This window comes from Hypanus sabinus, assembly GCF_030144855.1.
Source record: "Hypanus sabinus isolate sHypSab1 chromosome 1 unlocalized genomic scaffold, sHypSab1.hap1 SUPER_1_unloc_1, whole genome shotgun sequence".
NCBI classification, from domain to species: Eukaryota; Metazoa; Chordata; class Chondrichthyes; order Myliobatiformes; family Dasyatidae; genus Hypanus; species Hypanus sabinus.
The window spans coordinates 1,732,155-1,754,833 of record NW_026778903.1 but is presented as its reverse complement, the minus strand read 5'-3'; positions in this window follow the sequence as shown (position 1 = coordinate 1,754,833).

The following is a 22,679-nucleotide window of genomic DNA, read 5'->3' as shown; positions in this document are numbered from 1 at the left end:
AGAGTGTGGGGGAGAAGGTGGGTTAGAGTGTGGGGGAGAGGGTGGGTCAGTGTGTGGGGGAGAGGGTGGGTTAGAGTGTGGGGAGAGGGCGGGTCAGAGTGTGGGGGAGAAGGTGCGTCAGAGTGTGGGGGAGAAGGTGGGTTCGAGTGTGGGTTCGAGTGTGGGGGAGAGAGTGGGTTAGAGTGTGGGGGAGAGAGTGGGTGTCTGTGGGGGAGAAGGTGGGTCAGAGTGTGGGGGAGAGGGTTGGTCAGAGTGTGGGGAAGAGGGTGGGTTAGAGTGTGGGGGAGAGGGCGGGTCAGAGTGTGGGGGAGAAGGTGGGTCAGAGTGTGGGGGAGAGGGTTGGTCAGAGTGTGGGGGAGAGGGCGGGTCAGAGTGTTGGGGAGAAGGTGGGTTAGAGTGTGGGGGAGAGGGTGGGTCAGAGTGTGGGGGAGAGGGTGGGTCAGAGTGTGGGGGAGAAGGTGGGTCAGAGTGTGGGGGAGGGTGGGTTAGAGTGTGGGGGAGAAGGTGGGTTAGAGTGTGGGGGAGAGGGTGGATCAGAGTGTGGGGGAGACGCTGGGTCAGAGTGTTGGGGGAGAGGGTGGGTCAGAGTGTGGGGGAGATGCTGGGTCAGAGTGTTGGGGGAGAGGGTGGGTCAGAGTGTGGGGGAGAAGGTGGGTCAGAGTGTGGGGGAGGGTGGGTTAGAGTGTGGGGGAGAAGGTGGGTTAGAGTGTGGGGGAGAGGGTGGATCAGAGTGTGGGGGAGACGCTGGGTCAGAGTGTTGGGGGAGAGGGTGGGTCAGAGTGTGGGGGAGAAGGTGGGTCAGAGTGTGGGGGAGGGTGGGTTAGAGTGTGGGGGAGAAGGTGGGTTAGAGTGTGGGGGAGAGGGTGGGTTAGAGTGCGGGGGAGAGGGTGGGTGTGTGTGGGGGAGAAGCTGGGTTAGAGTGTGGGGGAGAGGGTGGGTCAGAGTGTGGGGGAGAGGGTGGGTCAGAGTGTGAGGGAGAAGGTGCGTCAGAGTGTGGGGGAGAAGGTGGGTTCAAGTGTGGGGGAGAGTGTGGGGGAGAGAGTGGGTTAGAGTGTGGGGGAGAGAGTGGGTTAGAGTGCGGGGGAGAGGGTGGGTTAGAGTGTGGGGGAGAGGGTGGGTCAGAGTGTGGGGGAGAGGGTGGGTTAGAGTGTGGGGGAGAGGAAGGGTTAGAGTGCGGGGGAGAGGGTGGGTCAGAGTGCGGGGAGAGGGTGGGTCAGAATGTGGGGGAGAGGGTGGGTTAGAGTGTGGGGGAGAGGGTGGGTTAGAGTGTGGGGGAGAGGGTTGGTCAGAGTGTGGGGAAGAGGGTGGGTTAGAGTGTGGGGGAGAGGAAGGGTTAGAGTGTGGGGGAGAAGGTGGGTTAGAGTGTGGGGCAGAGAGTGGGTCAGTGTGTGGGGGAGAGAGTGGGTTAGAGTGTGGGGGAGAGAGTGGGTGTGTGTGGGGGAGAAGGTGGGTCAGAGTGTGGGGGAGAGTGTTGGTCAGAGTGTGGGGAAGAGGGTGGGTTAGAGTGTGGGGGAGAAGGTGGGTTAGAGTGTGGGGGAGAAGGTGGGTTAGAGTGTGGGGGAGAGGGTGGGTCAGTGTGTGGGGGAGAGGGTGGGTTAGAGTGTGGGGGAGAGGGCGGGTCTGAGTGTGGGGGAGAGGGTGGGTTCGAGTGTGGGTTCGAGTGTGGGGGAGAGAGTGGGTTAGAGTGTGGGGGAGAGAGTGGGTGTGTGTGGGGGAGAAGGTGGGTCAGAGTGTGGGGGAGAGGGTTGGTCAGAGTGTGGGGGAGAGGGCGGGTCAGAGTGTGGGGGAGAAGGTGGGTCAGAGTGTGGGGGAGAGGGTTGGTCAGAGTGTGGGGAAGAGGGTGGGTTAGTGCGGGGCAGAAGGTGGGTCAGAGTGTGGGGGAGGGTGGGTTAGAGTGTGGGGGAGAAGGTGGGTTAGAGTGCGGGGGAGAAGGTGGGTCAGAGTGTGGGGGAGGGTGGGTTAGAGTGTGGGGGAGAAGGTGGGTTAGAGTGTGGGGGAGAAGGTGGATCAGAGTGTGGGGGAGGGTGGGTTAAGTGTGGGGGAGAAGGTGGGTTAGAGTGTGGGGGAGAGGCTGGGTCAGAGTGTGGGGGAGAAGGTGCGTCAGAGTGTGGGGGAGAAGGTGGGTTCGAGTGTGGGGGAGAGGCTGGGTCAGAGTGTGGGGGAGAAGGTGGGTTAGAGTGTGGGGGGAGAGAGTGGGTTAGAGTGTGGGGGAGAGAGTGGGTGTCTGTGGCGGAGAAGGTGGGTCAGAGTGTGGGGGAGAGGGTTGGTCAGAGTGTGGGGAAGAGGGTGGGTTAGAGTGTGGGGGAGAAGGAGGGTTAGAGTGTGGGGGAGAAGGTGGGTTAGAGTGTGGGGGAGAGGGTGGGTCAGTGTGTGGGGGAGAGGGTTGGTTAGAGTGTGGGGGAGAGGGCGGGTCAGAGTGTGTGGGAGAAGGTGGGTTCGAGTGTGGGTTCGAGTGTGGGGGAGAGAGTGGGTGTGTGTGGGGGAGAGAGTGGGTGTGTGTGGGGGAGAAGGTGGGTCAGAGTGTGGGGGAGAGGGTTGGTCAGAGTGTAGGGAAGAGGGTGGGTTAGAGTGTGGGGGAGAGGGCGGGTCAGAGTGTGGGGGAGAAGGTGGGTCAGAGTGTGGGGGAGAGGGTTGGTCAGAGTGTGGGGGAGAGGGCGGGTAGGAGTGTGGGGGAGAAGGTGGGTCAGAGTGTGGGGGAGAGGGTTGGTCAGAGTGTGGGGAAGAGGGTGGGTTAGAGTGCGGGGGAGAAGGTGGGTCAGAGTGTGGGGGAGGGTGGGTTAGAGTGTGGGGGAGAAGGTGGGTTAGAGTGTGGGGGAGAGGGTGGATCAGAGTGTTGGGGAGAGCGTGGGTTAGAGTGCGGGGGAGAGGGTGGGTGTGTGTGGGGGAGAAGCTGGGTTAGAGTGTGGGGGAGAGGGGTGGGTCAGAGTAAGGGGGAGAGGGTGGGTCAGAGTGTGGGGGAGAAGGTGCGTCAGAGTGTGGGGGAGAAGGTGGGTTCGAGTGTGGGGGAGAGTGTGGGGGAGAGGGTGGGTTAGAGTGTGGGGAGAGGGTGGGTTAGAGTTTGGGGGAGAGAGTGGGTGTGTGTGGGGGAGAAGCTGGGTTAGAGTGTGGGGGAGAGGGTGGGTCAGAGTGTGGGGGAGAGGCTGGGTCAGAGTGTGGGGGAGAAGGTGCTTCAGAGTGTGGGGGAGAAGGTGGGTTCGAGTGTGGGGGAGAGTGTGGGGGAGAGGGTGGGTTAGAGTGTGGGGGAGAGAGTGGGTGTGTGTGGGGGAGAAGGTGGGTCAGAGTGTGGGGGAGAGGGTTGGTCAGAGTGTGGGGGAGAGGGCGGGTCAGAGTGTGGGGGAGAAGGTGGGTCAGAGTGTGGGGGAGAGGGTTGGTCAGAGTGTGGGGAAGAGGGTGGGTTAGTGCGGGGCAGAAGGTGGGTCAGAGTGTGGGGATGGGTGGGTTAGAGTGTGGGGGAGAAGGTGGGTTAGAGTGCGGGGGAGAAGGTGGGTCAGAGTGTGGGGGAGGGTGGGTTAGATTGTGGGGGAGAAGGTGGGTTAGAGTGTGGGGGAGAGGCTGGGTCAGAGTATGGGGGAGAAGGTGCGTCAGAGTGTGGGGGAGAAGGTGGGTTAGAGTGTGGGGGAGAGAGTGGGTTAGAGTGTGGGTGAGAGAGTGGGTGTGTGTGGGGGAGAAGGTGGGTCAGAGTGTGGGGGAGAGGGTTGGTCAGAGTGTGGGGAAGAGGGTGGGTTAGAGTGTGGGGGAGAAGGAGGGTTAGAGTGTGGGTGAGAAGGTGGGTTAGAGTGTGGGGGAGAGGGTGGGTCAGTGTGTGGGGGAGAGGGTGGGTTAGAGTGTGGGGGAGAGGGCGGGTCAGAGTGTGGGGGAGAAGGTGGGTTCGAGTGTGGGTTCGAGTGTGGGGGAGAGAGTGGGTGTGTGTGGGGGAGAGAGTGGGTGTGTGTGGGGGAGAAGGTGGGTCAGAGTGTGGGGGAGAGGGTTGGTCAGAGTGTAGGGAAGAGGGTGGGTTAGATGGTGGGGGAGAGGGCGGGTCAGAGTGTGGGGGAGAAGGTGGGTCAGAGTGTGGGGGAGAGGGTTGGTCAGAGTGTGGGGGAGAGGGCGGGTAGGAGTGTGGGGGAGAAGGTGGGTCAGAGTGTGGGGGAGAGGGTTGGTCAGAGTGTGGGGAAGAGGGTGGGTTAGAGTGCGGGGGAGAAGGTGGGTCAGAGTGTGGGGGAGGGTGGGTTAGAGTGTGGGGGAGAAGGTGGGTTAGAGTTTGGGGGAGAGGGTGGATCAGAGTGTTGGGGGAGAGCGTGGGTTAGAGTGCGGGGGAGAGGCTGGGTGTGTGTGGGGGAGAAGCTGGGTTAGAGTGTGGGGGAGAGGGTGGGTCAGAGTAAGGGGGAGAGGGTGGGTCAGAGTGTGGGGGAGAAGGTGCGTCAGAGTGTGGGGGAGAAGGTGGGTTCGAGTGTGGGGGAGAGTGTGGGGGAGAGGGTGGGTTAGAGTGTAGGGGAGAGAGTGGGTGTGTGTGGGGGAGAAGGTGGGTTAGAGTGTAGGGGAGAGGGTTGGTCAGAGTGTGGGGAAGAGGGTGGGTTAGAGTGTGGGAGAGAAGGTGGGTTAGAGTGTGGGGGAGAAGGTGGGTTAGAGTGTGGGGGAGAGAGTGGGTCAGTGTGTGGGGGAGAGAGTGGGTTAGAGTGTGGGGGAGAGGGTGGGTCAGAGTGTGGGGGAGAAGGTGGGTTAGAGTGTGGGGGAGAGGGTAGGTCAGTGTGTGGGGGAGAGAGTGGGTTAGAGTGTGGGGGAGAGAGTGGGTGTGTGTGGGGGAGAAGGTGGGTCAGAGTGTGGGGGAGAGGGTTGGTCAGAGTGTGGGGAAGAGGGTGGGTTAGAGTGTGGGGGAGAGGGCGGGTCTGAGTGTGGGGGAGAGGGTTGGGTTCGAGTGTGGGTTCGAGTGTGGGGGAGAGAGTGGGTTAGAGTGTGGGGGAGAGAGTGGGTGTGTGTGGGGGAGAAGGTGGGTCAGAGTGTGGGGGAGAGGGTTGGTCAGAGTGTGGGGAAGAGGGTGGGTTAGAGTGCGGGGCAGAAGGTGGGTCAGAATGTGGGGGAGGGTGGGTTAGAGTGTGGGGGAGAAGGTGCGTTAGAGTGCGGGGGAGAAGGTGGGTCAGAGTGTGGGGGAGGGTGGGTTAGAGTGTGGGGGAGAAGGTGGGTTAGAGTGTGGGGGAGAAGGTGGATTAGAGTGTGGGGGAGGGTGGGTTAGAGTGTGGGGGAGAAGGTGGGTTAGAGTGTGGGGGAGGGTGGATCAGAGTGTGGGGGAGACGCTGGGTCAGAGTGTTGGGGGAGAGCGTGGGTTAGAGTCCGGGGGAGAGGGTGGGTGTGTGTGGGGGAGAAGCTGGGTTAGAGTGTGGGGGAGAGGGTGGGTCAGTGTGTGGGGGAGAGGGTGGGTTAGAGTGTGGGGGAGAGGGCGGGTCAGAGTGTGGGGGAGAAGGTGGGTTCGAGTGTGGGTTCGAGTGTGGGGGAGAGAGTGGGTTAGAGTGTGGGGGAGAGAGTGGGTGTGTGTGGGGGAGAAGGTGGGTCAGAGTGTGGGGGAGAGGGTTGGTCAGAGTGTGGGGAAGAAGGTGGGTCAGAGTGTGGGGGAGAGGGTGGATCAGAGTGTGGGGGAGACGCTGGGTCAGAGTGTTGGTGGAGAGCGTGGGTTAGAGTGCGGGGGAGAGGGTGGGTGTGTGTGGGGGAGAAGCTGGGTTAGAGTGTGGGGGAGAGGGTGCGTCAGAGTGTGGGGGAGAAGGTGCGTCAGAGTGTGGGGGAGAAGGTGGGTTCGAGTGTGGGGGAGAGAGTGGGTTAGAGTGTGGGGGAGAGAGTGGGTGTGTGTGGGGGAGAAGGTGGGTCAGAGTGTGGGGGAGAGGGTTGGTCAGAGTGTGGGGAAGAGGGTGGGTTAGAGTGTGGGGGAGAAGGTGTGTTAGAGTGTGGGGGAGAAGGTGGGTTAGAGTGCGGGGGAGAAGGTGGGTTCGAGTGTGGGGGAGAGTGTGGGGGAGAGGGTGGGTTAGAGTGTGGGGGAGAGAGTGGGTGTGTGTGGGGGAGAAGGTGGGTTAGAGTGTAGGGGAGAGAGTTGGTCAGAGTGTGGGGAAGAGGGTGGGTTAGAGTGTGGGAGAGAAGGTGGGTTAGAGTGTGGGGGAGAAGGTGGGTTAGAGTGTGGGGGAGAGAGTGGGTCAGTGTGTGGGGGTGAGAGTGGGTTAGAGTGTGGGGGAGAGGGTGGGTCAGAGTGTGGGGGAGAAGGTGGGTTAGAGTGTGGGGGAGAGGGTGGGTTAGAGTGTGGGGGAGAAGGTGGGTTAGAGTGTGGGGGAGAAGGTGGGTTAGAGTGTGGGGGAGAGGGTGGGTCAGTGTGTGGGGGAGAGGGTGGGTTAGAGTGTGGGGGAGAGGGCGGGTCTGAGTGTGGGGGAGCGGGTGGGTTCGAGTGTGGGTTCGAGTGTGGGGGAGAGAGTGGGTTAGAGTGTGGGGGAGAGAGTGGGTGTGTGTTGGGGAGAAGGTGGGTCAGAGTGTGGGGGGAGGGTTGGTCAGAGTGTGGGGGAGAGGGCGGGTCAGAGTGTGGGGGAGAAGGTGGGTCAGAGTGTGGGGGAGAGGGTTGGTCAGAGTGTGGGGAAGAGGGTGGGTTAGAGTGCGGGGCAGAAGGTGGGTTAGAGTGCGGGGGAGAAGGTGGGTCAGAGTGTGGGTGAGGGTGGGTTAGAGTGTGGGGGAGAAGGTGGGTTAGAGTGCGGGGGAGAAGGTGGGTCAGAGTGTGGGGGAGGGTGGGTTAGAGTGTGGGGGAGAAGGTGGGTTAGAGTGTGGGGGAGAAGGTGGATCAGAGTGTGGGGGAGGGTGGGTTAGAGTGTGGGGGAGAAGGTGGGTTAGAGTGTGGGGGAGGGTGGATCAGAGTGTGGGGGAGACGCTGGGTCAGAGTGTTGGGGGAGAGCGTGGGTTAGAGTGCGGGGGAGAGGGTGGGTGTGTGTGGGGGAGAAGCTGGGTTAGAGTGTGGGGGAGAGGGTGGGTCAGTGTGTGGGGGAGAGGGTGGGTTAGAGTGTGGGGGAGAGGGCGGGTCAGAGTGTGGGGGAGAAGGTGGGTTCGAGTGTGGGTTCGAGTGTGGGGGAGAGAGTGGGTTAGAGTGTGGGGGAGAGAGTGGGTGTGTGTGGGGGAGAAGGTGGGTCAGAGTGTGGGGGAGAGGGTTGGTCAGAGTGTGGGGAAGAAGGTGGGTCAGAGTGTGGGGGAGAGGGTGGATCAGAGTGTGGGGGAGACGCTGGGTCAGAGTGTTGGTGGAGAGCGTGGGTTAGAGTGCGGGGGAGAGGGTGGGTGTGTGTGGGGGAGAAGCTGGGTTAGAGTGTGGGGGAGAGGGTGCGTCAGAGTGTGGGGGAGAAGGTGCGTCAGAGTGTGGGGGAGAAGGTGGGTTCGACTGTGGGGGAGAGAGTGGGTTAGAGTGTGGGGGAGAGAGTGGGTGTGTGTGGGGGAGAAGGTGGGTCAGAGTGTGGGGGAGATGGTTGGTCAGAGTGTGGGGAAGAGGGTGGGTTAGAGTGTGGGGGAGAAGGTGTGTTAGAGTGTGGGGGAGAAGGTGGGTTAGAGTGTGGGGGAGAAGGTGGGTTAGAGTGTGGGGGAGAGGGTGGGTCAGTGTGTGGGGGAGAGGGTGGGTTAGAGTGTGGGGGAGAGTGCGGGTCAGAGTGTGGGGGAGAAGTTGGGTCAGAGTGTGGGGGAGAGGGTTGGTCAGAGTGTGGGGAAGAGGGTGGGTTAGAGTACGGGGGAGAAGGTGGGTCAGAGTGTGGGGGAGGGTGGGTTAGAGTTTGGGGGAGAAGGTGGGTTAGAGTGTGGGGGAGAGGGTGGATCAGAGAGTGGGGGAGAGGGTGGGTCAGTGTGTGGGGGAGAGGCTGGGTCAGAGTGTGGGGGAGGGTGGGTTAGAGTGTGGGGGAGAAGGTGGGTTAGAGTGTGGGGGAGAGGGTGGATCAGAGTGTTGGGGGAGAGCGTGGGTTAGAGTGCGGGGGAGAGGGTGGGTGTGTGTGGGGGAGAAGCTGGGTTAGAGTGTGGGGGAGAGGGTGGGTCAGAGTAAGGGGGAGAGGGTGGGTCAGAGTGTGGGGGAGAAGGTGCGTCAGAGTGTGGGGGAGAAGGTGGGTTCGAGTGTGGGGGAGAATGTGGGGGAGAGGGTGGGTTAGAGTGTGTAGAGAGGGTGGGTTAGAGTGTGGGGGAGAGAGTGGGTGTGTGTGGGGGAGAAGCTGTGTTAGAGTGTGGGGGAGAGGGTGGGTCAGAGTGTGGGGGAGAGGCTGGGTCAGAGTGTGGGGGAGAAGGTGCGTCAGAGTGTGGGGGAGAAGGTGGGTTCGAGTGTGGGGGAGAGTGTGGGGGAGAGGGTGGGTTAGAGTGTAGGGGAGAGAGTGGGTGTGTGTGGGGGAGAAGGTGGGTTAGAGTGTAGGGGAGAGGGTTGGTCAGAGTGTGGGGAAGAGGGTGGGTTAGAGTGTGGGAGAGAAGGTGGGTTAGAGTGTGGTGGAGAAGGTGGGTTAGAGTGTGGGGGAGAGAGTGGGTCAGTGTGTGGGGGAGAGAGTGGGTTAGAGTGTGGGGGAGAGGGTGGGTCAGAGTGTGGGGGAGAAGGTGGGTTAGAGTGTGGGGGAGAGGGTAGGTCAGTGTGTGGGGGAGAGAGTGGGTTAGAGTGTGGGGGAGAGAGTGGGTGTGTGTGGGGGAGAAGGTGGGTCAGAGTGTGGGGGAGAGGGTTGGTCAGAGTGTGGGGAAGAGGGTGGGTTAGAGTGTGGGGGAGAGGGCGGGTCTGAGTGTGGGGGAGAGGGTGGGTTCGAGTGTGGGTTCGAGTGTGGGGGAGAGAGAGGGTTAGAGTGTGGGGGAGAGAGTGGGTGTGTGTGGGGGAGAAGGTGGGTCAGAGTGTGGGGGAGAGGGTTGGTCAGAGTGTGGGGAAGAGGGTGGGTTAGAGTGCGGGGCAGAAGGTGGGTCAGAATGTGGGGGAGGGTGGGTTAGATTGTGGGGGAGAAGGTGCGTTAGAGTGCGGGGGAGAAGGTGGGTCAGAGTGTGGGGGAGGGTGGGTTAGAGTGTGGGGGAGAAGGTGGGTTAGAGTGTGGGGGAGAAGGTGGATTAGAGTGTGGGGGAGGGTGGGTTAGAGTGTGGGGGAGAAGGTGGGTTAGAGTGTGGGGGAGGGTGGATCAGAGTGTGGGGGAGACGCTGGGTCAGAGTGTTGGGGGAGAGCGTGGGTTAGAGTGCGGGGGAGAGGGTGGGTGTGTGTGGGGGAGAAGCTGGGTTAGAGTGTGGGGGAGAGGGTGGGTCAGTGTGTGGGGGAGAGGGTGGGTTAGAGTGTGGGGGAGAGGGCGGGTCAGAGTGTGGGGGAGAAGGTGGGTTCGAGTGTGGGTTCGAGTGTGGGGGAGAGAGTGGGTTAGAGTGTGGGGGAGAGAGTGGGTGTGTGTGGGGGAGAAGGTGGGTCAGAGTGTGGGGGAGAGGGTTGGTCAGAGTGTGGGGAAGAAGGTGGGTCAGAGTGTGGGGGAGAGGGTGGATCAGAGTGTGGGGGAGACGCTGGGTCAGAGTGTTGGTGGAGAGCGTGGGTTAGAGTGCGGGGGAGAGGGTGGGTGTGTGTGGGGGAGAAGCTGGGTTAGAGTGTGGGGGAGAGGGTGCGTCAGAGTGTGGGGGAGAAGGTGCGTCAGAGTGTGGGGGAGAAGGTGGGTTCGAGTGTGGGGGAGAGAGTGGGTTAGAGTGTGGGGGAGTGAGTGGGTGTGTGTGGGGGAGAAGGTGGGTCAGAGTGTGGGGGAGAGGGTTGGTCAGAGTGTGGGGAAGAGGGTGGGTTAGAGTGTGGGGGAGAAGGTGTGTTAGAGTGTGGGGGAGAAGGTGGGTTAGAGTGTGGGGGAGAAGGTGGGTTCGAGTGTGGGGGAGAGTGTGGGGGAGAGGGTGGGTTAGAGTGTGGGGGAGAGAGTGGGTGTGTGTGGGGGAGAAGGTGGGTTAGAGTGTAGGGGAGAGGGTTGGTCAGAGTGTGGGGAAGAGGGTGGGTTAGAGTGTGGGAGAGAAGGTGGGTTAGAGTGTGGGGGAGAAGGTGGGTTAGAGTGTGGGGGAGAGAGTGGGTCAGTGTGTGGGGGAGAGAGTGGGTTAGAGTGTGGGGGAGAGGGTGGGTCAGAGTGTGGTGGAGAAGGTGGGTTAGAGTGTGGGGGAGAGGGTGGGTTAGAGTGTCGGGGAGAAGGTGGGTTAGAGTGTGGGGGAGAAGGTGGGTTAGAGTGTGGGGGAGAGGGTGGGTCAGTGTGTGGGGGAGAGGGTGGGTTAGAGTGTGGGGGAGAGGGCGGGTCTGAGTGTGGGGGAGCGGGTGGGTTCGAGTGTGGGTTCGAGTGTGGGGGAGAGAGTGGGTTAGAGTGTGGGGGAGAGAGTGGGTGTGTGTGGGGGAGAAGGTGGGTCAGAGTGTGGGGGGAGGGTTGGTCAGAGTGTGGGGGAGAGGGCGGGTCAGAGTGTGGGGGAGAAGGTGGGTCAGAGTGTGGGGGAGAGGGTTGGTCAGAGTGTGGGGAAGAGGGTGGGTTAGAGTGCGGGGCAGAAGGTGGGTTAGAGTGCGGGGGAGAAGGTGGGTCAGAGTGTGGGGGAGGGTGGGTTAGAGTGTGGGGGAGAAGGTGGGTTAGAGTGCGGGGGAGAAGGTGGGTCAGAGTGTGGGGGAGGGTGGGTTAGAGTGTGGGGAGAAGGTGGGTTAGAGTGTGGGGGAGAAGGTGGATCAGAGTGTGGGGGAGGGTGGGTTAGAGTGTGGGGGAGAAGGTGGGTTAGAGTGTGGGGGAGGGTGGATCAGAGTGTGGGGGAGACGCTGGGTCAGAGTGTTGGGGGAGAGCGTGGGTTAGAGTGCGGGGGAGAGGGTGGGTGTGTGTGGGGGAGAAGCTGGGTTAGAGTGTGGGGGAGAGGGTGGGTCAGTGTGTGGGGGAGAGATTGGGTTAGAGTGTGGGGGAGAGGGCGGGTCAGAGTGTGGGGGAGAAGGTGGGTTCGAGTGTGGGTTCGAGTGTGGGGGAGAGAGTGGGTTAGAGTGTGGGGGAGAGAGTGGGTGTGTGTGGGGGAGAAGGTGGGTCAGAGTGTGGGGGAGAGGGTTGGTCAGAGTGTGGGGAAGAAGGTGGGTCAGAGTGTGGGGGAGAGGGTGGATCAGAGTGTGGGGGAGACGCTGGGTCAGAGTGTTGGTGGAGAGCGTGGGTTAGAGTGCGGGGGAGAGGGTGGGTGTGTGTGGGGGAGAAGCTGGGTTAGAGTGTGGGGGAGAGGGTGCGTCAGAGTGTGGGGGAGAAGGTGCGTCAGAGTGTGGGGGAGAAGGTGGGTTCGACTGTGGGGGAGAGAGTGGGTTAGAGTGTGGGGGAGAGAGTGGGTGTGTGTGGGGGAGAAGGTGGGTCAGAGTGTGGGGGAGAGGGTTGGTCAGAGTGTGGGGAAGAGGGTGGGTTAGAGTGTGGGGGAGAAGGTGTGTTAGAGTGTGGGGGAGAAGGTGGGTTAGAGTGTGGGGGAGAAGGTGGGTTAGAGTGTGGGGGAGAGGGTGGGTCAGTGTGTGGGGGAGAGGGTGGGTTAGAGTGTGGGGGAGAGTGCGGGTTAGAGTGTGGGGGAGAAGTTGGGTCAGAGTGTGGGGGAGAGGGTTGGTCAGAGTGTGGGGAAGAGGGTGGGTTAGAGTACGGGGGAGAAGGTGGGTCAGAGTGTGGGGGAGGGTGGGTTAGAGTTTGGGGGAGAAGGTGGGTTAGAGTGTGGGGGAGAGGGTGGATCAGAGTGTGGGGGAGAGGGTGGGTCAGTGTGTGGGGGAGAGGCTGGGTCAGAGTGTGGGGGAGAAGGTGCATCAGAGTGTGGTGGAGAAGGTGGGTTCGAGTGTGGGGGAGAGTGTGGGGGAGAGGGTGGGTTAGAGTGTGGGGGAGAGAGTGGGTGTGTGTGGGGGAGAAGGTGGGTTAGAGTGTAGGGGAGAGGGTTGGTCAGAGAGTGGGGAAGAGGGTGGGTTAGAGTGTGGGAGAGAAGGTGGGTTAGAGTGTGGGGGAGAAGGTGGGTTAGAGTGTGGGGGAGAGAGTGGGTCAGTGTGTGGGGGAGAGAGTGGGTTAGAGTGTGGGGGAGAGGGTGGGTCAGAGTGTGGGGGAGAAGGTGGGTTAGAGTGTGGGGGAGAGGGTGGGTCAGTGTGTGGGGGAGAGAGTGGGTTAGAGTGTGGGGGAGAGAGTGGGTGTGTGTGGGGGAGAAGGTGGGTCAGAGTGTGGGGGAGAGGGTTGGTCAGAGTGTGGGGAAGAGGGTGGGTTAGAGTGTGGGGGAGAGGGCGGGTCTGAGTGTGGGGGAGAGGGTGGGTTCGAGTGTGGGTTCGAGTGTGGGGGAGAGAGTGGGTTAGAGTGTGGGGGAGAGAGTGGGTGTGTGTGGGGGAGAAGGTGGGTCAGAGTGTGGGGGAGAGGGTTGGTCAGAGTGTGGGGAAGAGGGTGGGTTAGAGTGCGGGGCAGAAGGTGGGTCAGAATGTGGGGGAGGGTGGGTTAGAGTGTGGGGGAGAAGGTGCGTTAGAGTGCGGGGGAGAATGTGGGTCAGAGTGTGGGGGAGGGTGGGTTAGAGTGTGGGGGAGAAGGTGGGTTAGAGTGTGGGGGAGAAGGTGGATCAGAGTGTGGGGGAGGGTGGGTTAGAGTGTGGGGGAGAAGGTGGGTTAGATTGTGGGGGAGGGTGGATCAGAGTGTGGGGGAGACGCTGGGTCAGAGTGTTGGGGGAGAGCGTGGGTTAGAGTGCGGGGGAGAGGGTGGGTGTGTGTGGGGGAGAAGCTGGGTTAGAGTGTGGGGGAGAGGGTGGGTCAGTGTGTGGGGGAGAGGGTGGGTTAGAGTGTGGGGGAGAGGGCGGGTCAGAGTGTGGGGGAGAAGGTGGGTTCGAGTGTGGGTTCGAGTGTGGGGGAGAGAGTGGGTTAGAGTGTGGGGGAGAGAGTGGGTGTGTGTGGGGGAGAAGGTGGGTCAGAGTGTGGGGGAGAGGGTTGGTCAGAGTGTGGGGAAGAAGGTGGGTCAGAGTGTGGGGGAGAGGGTGGATCAGAGTGTGGGGGAGACGCTGGGTCAGAGTGTTGGTGGAGAGCGTGGGTTAGAGTGCGGGGGAGAGGGTGGGTGTGTGTGGGGGAGAAGCTGGGTTAGAGTGTGGGGGAGAGGGTGCGTCAGAGTGTGGGGGAGAAGGTGCGTCAGAGTGTGGGGGAGAAGGTGGGTTCGAGTGTGGGGGAGAGAGTGGGTGTGTGTGGGGAGAAGGTGGGTCAGCGTGTGGGGGAGAGGGTTGGTCAGAGTGTGGGGAAGAGGGTGGGTTAGAGTGTGGGGGAGAAGGTGTGTTAGAGTGTGGGGGAGAAGGTGGGTTAGAGTGTGGGGGAGAAGGTGGGTTCGAGTGTGGGGGAGAGTGTGGGGGAGAGGGTGGGTTAGAGTGTGGGGGAGAGAGTGGGTGTGTGTGGGGGAGAAGGTGGGTTAGAGTGTAGGGGAGAGGGTTGGTCAGAGTGTGGGGAAGAGGGTGGGTTAGAGTGTGGGAGAGAAGGTGGGTTAGAGTGTGGGGGAGAAGGTGGGTTAGAGTGTGGGGGAGAGAGTGGGTCAGTGTGTGGGGGAGAGAGTGGGTTAGAGTGTGGGGGAGAGGGTGGGTCAGAGTGTGGGGGAGAAGGTGGGTTAGAGTGTGGGGGAGAGGGTGGGTTAGAGTGTGGGGGAGAAGGTGGGTTAGAGTGTGGGGGAGAAGGTGGGTTAGAGTGTGGGGGAGAGGGTGGGTCAGTGTGTGGGGGAGAGGGTGGGTTAGAGTGTGGGGGAGAGGGCGGGTCTGAGTGTGGGGGAGAGGGTGGGTTCGAGTGTGGGTTCGAGTGTGGGGGAGAGAGTGGGTTAGAGTGTGGGGGAGAGAGTGGGTGTGTGTGGGGGAGAAGGTGCGTCAGAGTGTGGGGGGAGGGTTGGTCAGAGTGTGGGGGAGAGGGCGGGTCAGAGTGTGGGGGAGAAGGTGGGTCAGAGTGTGGGGGAGGGTGGGTTAGAGTGTGGGGGAGAAGGTGGGTTAGAGTGTGGGGGAGAAGGTGGATCAGAGTGTGGGGGAGGGTGGGTTAGAGTGTGGGGGAGAAGGTGGGTTAGAGTGTGGGGGAGGGTGGATGAGAGTGTGGGCGAGACGCTGGGTCAGAGTGTTGGGGGAGAGCGTGGGTTAGAGTGCGGGGGAGAGGGTGGGTGTGTGTGGGGGAGAAGCTGGGTTAGAGTGTGGGGGAGAGGGTGGGTCAGTGTGTGGGGGAGAGGGTGGGTTAGAGTGTGGGGGAGAGGGCGGGTCAGAGTGTGGGGGAGAAGGTGGGTTCGAGTGTGGGTTCGAGTGTGGGGGAGAGAGTGGGTTAGAGTGTGGGGGAGAGAGTGGGTGTGTGTGGGGGAGAAGGTGGGTCAGAGTGTGGGGGAGAGGGTTGGTCAGAGTGTGGGGAAGAAGGTGGGTCAGAGTGTGGGGGAGAGGGTGGATCAGAGTGTGGGGGAGACGCTGGGTCAGAGTGTTGGTGGAGAGCGTGGGTCAGTGTGTGGGGGAGAGGGTGGGTTAGAGTGTGGGGGAGAGTGCGGGTCAGAGTGTGGGGGAGAAGTTGGGTCAGAGTGTGGGGGAGAGGGTTGTTCAGAGTGTGGGGAAGAGGGTGGGTTAGAGTACGGGGGAGAAGGTGGGTCAGAGTGTGGGGGAGGGTGGGTTAGAGTGTGGGGGAGAAGGTGGGTTAGAGTGTGGGGGAGAGGGTGGATCAGAGTGTGGGGGAGAGGGTGGGTTAGAGTGTGGGGGAGAGGGTGGGTCAGTGTGTGGGGGAGAGGGTGGGTTAGAGTGAGGGGGAGAGTGCGGGTCAGAGTGTGGGGGAGAAGGTGGGTCAGAGTGTGGGGGAGAGGGTTGGTCAGAGTGTGGGGAAGAGGGTGGGTTAGAGTGCGGGGGAGAAGGTGGGTCAGAGTGTGGGAGAGGGTGGGTTAGAGTGTGGGGGAGAAGGTGGGTTAGAGTGTGGGGGAGAGGGTGGATCAGAGTGTGGGGGAGAGGGTGGGTCAGAGTGTTGGGGAGAGGGTGGGTCGGAGTGTGGAGGAGAGGGTGGGTTAGAGTGTGGGGGAGAGGGTGGGTCAGAGTGTGGGGGAGAGGGTGGGTTAGCGTGTGGAGGAGAGGGTGGGTCAGAGTGTGGGGGAGAGGGTGGGTTAGAGTGCGGGGGAGAGGGTGGGTTAGAGTGTGGGGGAGAGGGTGGGTTAGAGTGCGGGGGAGAGGGTGGGTGTGTGTGGGGGAGAAGCTGGGTTAGAGTGTGGGGGAGAGGGTGGGTTAGAGTGTGGGGGAGAGGGTGGGTCAGAGTGTGGGGGAGAGGGTGGGTCAGAGTGCGGGGGAGAAGGTGGGTTAGAGTGTGGGGGAGAGGGTGGGTCAGAGTATGGGGGAGAGGGCGGGTCAGAGTGTGGGTTAGAGTGTGGGGGAGAGGGTTGGTCAGAGTGTGGGGGAGACGCAGGGTCAGAGTGTTGGGGGAGAGCGTGGGTTAGAGTGCGGGGGAGAGGGTGGGTGTGTGTGGGGGAGAAGCTGTGTTAGAGTGTGGGGGAGAGGGTGGGTCAGAGTGTGGGGGAGAAGGTGGGTTCGAGTGTGGGGGAGAGAGTATTTGTGTGTGGGGGAGAAGGTGGGTCAGAGTGTGGGGGAGAGGGTTGGTCAGAGTGTGGGGGTGGGTTAGAGTGCGGGGGAGAAGGTGGGTCAGAGTGTGGGGGTGGGTGGGTTAGAGTGTCGGGGAGAACGTGGGTTAGAGTGCGGGGGAGAGTGTGGGTCAGAGTGTGGGGGAGAGGGTGGGTTAGATTGCGGGAGAGAGGGTGGGTCAGAGTGTGGGGGAGAGCGTGGGTTAGAGTGTTTGGGAGAGGGTGGGTCAGAGTGTTTGGGAGAGGGTGGGTCAGAGTGTGGGGGAGAAGTTGGGTCAGAGTGTGGAGAGAGGGTGGGTTAGAGTGTGGAGAAGAAGGTTGGTCAGAGTGTGGGGGAGAGGGTGGGATAGAGAGTGGGGGAGAGGGTAGGTTAGAGTGGGGGGAGAGGGTGGGTTAGAGTGCGGGGGAGAGGGTGAGTATGTGTGGGGGAGAGGGTGGGTCAGAGTGTGGGGGCGAAGCTGGGTCAGAGTGTGGGGGAGAAGGTGTGTCAGAGTGTGGGGGAGAGGGTGGGTTAGAGTGTTGGGGAGAAGGTGGGTTAGAGTGCGGGGGAGGGTGGGTTAGAGAGTGGGGGAGAACGTGGGTTAGAGTGTGGGGGAGAGGGTGGGTCAGAGTGTGGTGGAGAGGGTTGGTCAGAGTGTGGGGAAGAGGGTGGTTTAGAGTGCGGGGGAGAAGGTGGGTCAGAGAGTGGGGGAGGGTGGGTTAGAGTGTGGGGGAGACGGTGGGTCAGAGTGTGGGGGAGAGGGTGGGTCAGAGTGTGGGGGAGATGGTGGGTCAGAGTGTGGAGAAGAGGGTGGGTCAGAGTGTGGGGGGAGGGTGGGTCAGAGTGTGGGGGAGAGGAAGGGTTAGAGTGTGGGGGAGAGGGTGGGTTAGCGAGTGGGGGATAGGGTGGGTCAGAGTCTGGGGGAGAGGGCGGGTCAGAGTGTGGGGGATAGGGTGGGTCAGAGTGTGGGGGAGAGGGTGGGTTTGAGTGTGGGGGAGAGGGTAGGTCAGAGTGCGGGGGAGAGGGTGGGTTAGAGTCTGGGGGAGAGGGTGGGATAGACTGTGGTGGAGAAGGTGGGTTAGAGTGCGGGGGAGAAGTTGGGTAACAGTGTGGGGGAGAGGGTGTGTCAGAGTGTGGGGGAGAGGGTGGGTTTGAGTGTGGGGGAGAGGGTGGGTCAGAGTGCGGGGAGAAGGTGGGTTAGAGTGTGGGGGAGAGGGTGGGTCAGAGTGTGGGGGAGAGGGTGGGTCAGAGTGTGGAGGAGAGGGTGGGTCAGAGTGTGTGGAAGAAGGTGGGTCAGAGTGTGGGGGAGATGGTGGGTTAGAGTGCGAGGGAGAGGAAGTGTTACAGTGCGGGGGAGAGGAAGTGTTAGAGTGCGGGGGACAGGGTGGGTCAGAGTGTAGGGGAGATGGTGGGTCAGAGTGTGAGGGAGGGTGGGTCGGAGTGTGGGGGATAGGGTGGGTTAGAGTGTGGGGAGAAGGTGGGTTAGAGTGTGGGGGCGAAGGTGGGTCAGAGTGCGGGGTGAGAGGGTGGGTATGTGTGGGGGAGAAGGTGGGTCATAGTATTGGAGTGAAGGTGGGTCAGAGTGTGGGGGAGAGGGTGGGTCAGAGTGTGGGGGAGAGGTTGGGTTAGAGTGTGGGGCAGAAGGTGGATTAGAGTGTGGGAGAGAGGGTGTGTCAGCATGTTGGGGGAGAGGGTGGGTTAGAGTGCGGGGGAGAAGGTGGGTTAGAGTATGGGGGAGAGGGTGGGTCAGAGTGTGGGGGAGAGGGTGGGTCAGAGTGTGGGGGAGAGGGTGGGTTAGAGTGCGGGGGAGAGGGTGGGTCAGAGTGTGGGGGAGAGGGTGGGTTTAGAGTGCGGGGGAGAGGGTGGGTCAGAGTGTGGGGGAGAGGGTGGGTTAGAGTGTGGGGGAGAGGGTGGGTCAGATTGTGGGGGAGAGGGTGGGTTAGAGTGTGGGGGAGACGTTGGGTTAGAGTGCGGGGAAGAGGGTGGGTTAAAGAGTGGGGGAGAGGGTGGGTCAGAGTGTGGGGGAGAGGGTGGGTTAGAGTGCGGGGGAGATGGTGGGTCAGAGTGTGGGAGAGAGGGTGGGTCAGAGTGTGGGGGAGAGGGTGGGTTAGAGTGTGGGTGGGTCAGAGTGTGGTGGAGAGGGTGGGTTAGAGTGCGGGGGAGAAGGGTTAGAGTGTGGGGGAGAGGGTGGGTCAGAGTGTGGGGGAGAGGGTGGGTTAGAGTGTGGGGGAGAGGGTGGGTTAGAGTGTTGGGGTGGGTGGGTTAGAGTGTGGGGGAGAGTGTGGGTCAGAGTGGGGGGAGAGGGTGGGTTAGAGTGTAGGGGAGAGGGAGGGTCAGAGTGTGGGGCAGAGGGTGGGTTAGAGTGTGGGGAAAGGAAGGGTTAGAGTGTAGGGGAGAGGGTGGGTTAGAGTGCGGGGGAGAGGGTGGGTTAGAGTGTGGTTGAGAGGAAGGGTTAGAGTGTGGGGGAGGGTGGGTTAGAGTGTGGGGGAGAGGGTGGGATAGAGTGTGGGGGCGAAGTTGGGTCCGAGTGTGGAGGAGAAGGTGGGTTAGAGTGCGGGGAGAGGGTGGGTATGTGTGGGGGAGAGGGTGGGTCAGAGTGTGGGGGAGGGTGGGTCAGAGTATGGAGGAGAGGGTGGGTCAGAGTGTGGGGGAGGGTGGGTCAGAGTATGGGGGAGAGGGTGGATTAGAGTGTTGAGGAGAAGGTGGGTCAGAATGTGGGGTAGAGGGTGGGCCAGAGTGTGGGGGCGAAGCTGGGTCAGAGTGTGGGGGAGAGGGTGCGTCAGAGTGTGGGGGAGAGGGTGGGTTCGAGTGTGGGGGAGAGAGTATTTGTGTGTGGGGGAGAAGGTGGGTCAGAGTGTGGGGGTGGGTGGGTTAGAGTGTGGGGGAGAACGTGGGTTAGAGTGCGGGGGAGAGGGTGGGTCAGAGTGTGGGGGTGAGGGTGGGTTAGAGTGCGGGAGAAAGGGTGGGTCAGAGTGTGGGGGAGAGGGTGGGTTAGAGTGTGGGGGAGAGGGTGGGTTAGAGTGTGGGGGAGAGGGTGGGTCAGAGTGTGGGGGAGAGGGTGGGTTAGAGTGTGGTGGAGACGTTGGGTTAGAGTGCGGGGGAGAGGGTGGGTTAAAGAGTGGGGGAGAGGGTGGGTCAGAGTGTGGGGGAGAGGGTGGGTTAGTGCGGGGGAGATGGTGGGTCAGAGTGTAGGAGAGAGGGTGGGTCAGAGTGTGGGGGAGATGGTGGGTTAGAGTGTGGGTGGGTCAGAGTGTGGTGGAGAGGGTGGGTTAGAGTGCGGGGGAGAAGTTGGGTTAGAGTGTGGGGGAGAGGGTGGGTCAGAGTGTGGGGGAGAGGGTGGGTTAGAGTGTGGGGGAGAGGGTGGGTTAGAGTGTTGGGGTGGGTGGGTTAGAGTGTGGGGGAGAGGGTGGGTCAGAGTGTGGGGGAGAGGGTGGGTTAGTGTGTAGGGGAGAGGGAGGGTCAGAGTGTGGGGCAGAGGGTGGGTTAGAGTGTGGGGGAGAGGAAGGGTTAGAGTGTGGGGGAGAGGGTGGGTTAGAGTGCGGGGGAGAGGGTGGGTTAGAGTGTGGTTGAGAGGAAGGGTTAGAGTGTGGGGGAGGGTGGGTTAGAGTGTGGGGGAGAGGGTGGGATAGAGTGTGGGGGCGAAGTTGGGTCCGAGTGTGGAGAGAGGGTGGATTAGAGTGTGGAGGAGAAGGTGGGTTAGAGTGCGGGGAGAGGGTGGGTATGTGTGGGGGAGAGGGTGGGTCAGAGTGTGGGGGAGGGTGGGTCAGAGTATGGGGGAGAGGGTGGGTCAGAGTGTGGGGGAGGGTGGGTCAGAGTATGGGGGAGAGGGTGGATTAGAGTGTTGAGGAGAAGGTGGGTCAGAGTGTGGGGGAGAGGGTGGGCCAGTGTGTGGGGGCGAAGCTGGGTCAGAGTGTGGGGGAGAGGGTGCGTCAGAGTGTGGGGGAGAGGGTGGGTTAGAGTGTGGGGGAGAGGGTGCATCAGAGTGTGGGGGAGAGGGTGGGTTAGAGTGTGGGGGAGAAGGTGGGTTCGAGTGTGGGGGAGAGAGTATTTGTGTGTGGGGGAGAAGGTGGGTCAGAGTGTGGGGGTGGGTGGGTTAGAGTGTGGGGGAGAACGTGGGTTAGAGTGCGGGGGAGAGGGTGGGTCAGAGTGTGGGGGAGAGGGTGGGTTAGAGTGTGGGGGAGAGGGTGGGTTAGAGTGTTGGGGTGGGTGGGTTAGAGTGTGGGGGAGAGGGTGGGTCAGAGTGTGGGAGAGAGGGTGGGTCAGAGTGTGGGGGAGAGGGTGGGTTAGAGTGTGGGTGGGTCAGAGTGTGGTGGAGAGGGTGGGTTAGAGTGCGAGGGAGAAGTTGGGTTAGAGTGTGGGGGAGAGGGTGGGTCAGAGTGTGGGGGAGAGGTTGGGTTAGAGTGTGGGGGAGAGGGTGGGTTAGAGTGTTGGGGTGGGTGGGTTAGAGTGTGGGGGAGAGGGTGGGTCAGAGTGTGGGGGAGAGGGTGGGTTAGAGTGTAGGGGAGAGGGAGGGTCAGAGTGTGGGGCAGAGGGTGGGTTATAGTGTGGGGGAGAGGAAGGGTTAGAGTGTGGGGGAGAAGGTGGGTTAGAGTGCGGGGGAGAGGGTGGGTTAGAGTGTGGTTGAGAGGAAGGGTTAGAGTGTGGGGGAGGGTGGGTTAGAGTGTGGGGGAGAGGGTGGGATAGAGTGTGGGGGCGAAGTTGGGTCCGAGTGTGGAGAGAGGGTGGATTAGAGTGTGGAGGAGAAGGTGGGTTAGAGTGCGGGGGAGAGGGTGGGTATGTGTGGGGGAGAGGGTGGGTCAGAGTGTGGGGGAGGGTGGGTCAGAGTATGGGGGAGAGAGTGGATTAGAGTGTGGAGGAGAAGGTGGGTTAGAGTGCGGGGGAGAGGGTGGGTATGTGTGGGGGAGAGGGTGGGTCAGAGTGTGGGGGAGGGTGGGTCAGAGTATGGGGGAGAGGGTGGATTAGAGTGTGAGGGAGAGGGTGGGTTAGAGTGTGGGGGAGAGGGTGGGTCAGAGTGTGGGGGAGAGGGTTGGTCAGAGTGTGGGGGAAACGCTGGGTTAGAGTGCGGGGAAGAGGGTGGGTGTGTGTGGGGGAGAATCTGGGTTAGAGTGTGGGGGAGAGGAAGGGTTAGAGTGTGGGGGAGAGGGTTGGTCAGAGTGTTGGGGAGAGGGTGGGTTAGAGTGCGGGGGAGAGGGTGGGTGTGTGTGGGGGAGAAGCTGGGTTAGAGTGTGGGGGAGAGGAAGGGTTAGAGTGTGGGGGAGAGGGTGGGTTAGAGTGTGGGGGAGAGGGTGGGTTAGAGTGTGGGGGAGAGGGTGGGTTAGAGTGTTGGGGAGAGGGTGGGTCAGAGTGTGGGGCAGAGGGTGGGTTAGAGTCTGGTTGAGAGGAAGGGTTAGAGTGTGGGGGAGGGTGGGTTAGAATGTGGGGGAGAGGGTGGGATAGAGTGTGGGGGAGAGGGTGGGTATGTGTGGGGGAGAGGGTGGGAGAGTGTTGGGGTGGGTGGGTCAGAGTATGGGGGAGAGGGTGGATTAGAGTGTGGAGGAGAAGGTGGGTCAGAGTGTGGGGGAGAGGGTGGGTCAGAGTGTGGGGGAGAGGGTGGGTTAGAGTGTGGGGGAGAGGGTGGGTTAGAGTGTGGGGGAGAGGGTGGGTTAGAGTGTGGGGGAGGGTGGGTCAGAGTATGGGGGAGAGGGTGGATTAGAGTGTGGAGGAGAGGGTGGGTTAGAGTGTGGGGTAGAAGGTGGGTCAGAGTGTGGGGGAGAGGGTGGGCCAGAGTGTGGGGGCGAAGCTGGGTCAGAGTGTGGGGGAGAGGGTGTGTCAGAGTGGAGTGTGGTGGAGGATGGGTCAGAGTATGGGGGAGAGGGTGGATTAGAGTGTGGAGGAGAAGGTGGGTTAGAGTGTGGGGGAGAGGGTGGGTCAGAGTGTCGGGGAGAAGGTGGGTTAGAGTGTGGAGGAGAGGGTGGGTCAGAGTGTGGGGGAGAGGGTGGGTTAGAGTGCGGTGGAGAGGGTGAGTTAGAGTGTGGGGGAGAGGGTGGGTTAGAGTGCGGGGGAGAGGGTGGGTGTGTGTGGGGGAGAAGCTGGGTTAGAGTGTGAGGGAGAGGGTGGGTTAGAGTGTGGGGGAGAGGGTGGGTCAGAGTGTGGGGGAGAGGGTTGGTCAGAGTGTGGGGGAAACGCTGGGTTAGAGTGCGGGGAAGAGGGTGGGTGTGTGTGGGGGAGAATCTGGGTTAGAGTGTGGGGGAGAGGAAGGGTTAGAGTGTGGGGGAGAGGGTTGGTCAGAGTGTTGGGGAGAGGGTGGGTTAGAGTGCGGGGGAGAGGGTGGGTGTGTGTGGGGGAGAAGCTGGGTTAGAGTGTGGGGGAGAGGAAGGGTTAGAGTGTGGGGGAGAGGGTGGGTTAGAGTGTGGGGGAGAGGGTGGGTTAGAGTGTGGGGGAGAGGGTGGGTTAGAGTGTTGGGGAGAGGGTGGGTCAGAGTGTGGGGCAGAGGGTGGGTTAGAGTCTGGTTGAGAGGAAGGGTTAGAGTGTGGGGGAGGGTGGGTTAGAATGTGGGGGAGAGGGTGGGATAGAGTGTGGGGGAGAGGGTGGGTATGTGTGGGGGAGAGGGTGGGAGAGTGTTGGGGTGGGTGGGTCAGAGTATGGGGGAGAGGGTGGATTAGAGTGTGGAGGAGAAGGTGGGTCAGAGTGTGGGGGAGAGGGTGGGTCAGAGTGTGGGGGGAGAGGGTGGGTTAGAGTGTGGGGGAGAGGGTGGGTTAGAGTGTGGGGGAGAGGGTGGGTTAGAGTGTGGGGGAGGGTGGGTCAGAGTATGGGGGAGAGGGTGGATTAGAGTGTGGAGGAGAGGGTGGGTTAGAGTGTGGGGTAGAAGGTGGGTCAGAGTGTGGGGGAGAGGGTGGGCCAGAGTGTGGGGGCGAAGCTGGGTCAGAGTGTGGGGGAGAGGGTGGGTCAGAGTGTGGTGGAGGATGGGTCAGAGTATGGGGGAGAGGGTGGATTAGAGTGTGGAGGAGAAGGTGGGTTAGAGTGTGGGGGAGAGGGTGGGTCAGAGTGTCGGGGAGAAGGTGGGTTAGAGTGTGGAGGAGAGGGGTGGGTCAGAGTGTGGGGGAGAGGGTGGGTTAGAGTGCGGTGGAGAGGGTGGGTTAGAGTGTGGGGGAGAGGGTGGGTTAGAGTGCGGGGGAGAGGGTGGGTGTGTGTGGGGGAGAAGCTGGGTTAGAGTGTGAGGGAGAGGGTGGGTTAGAGTG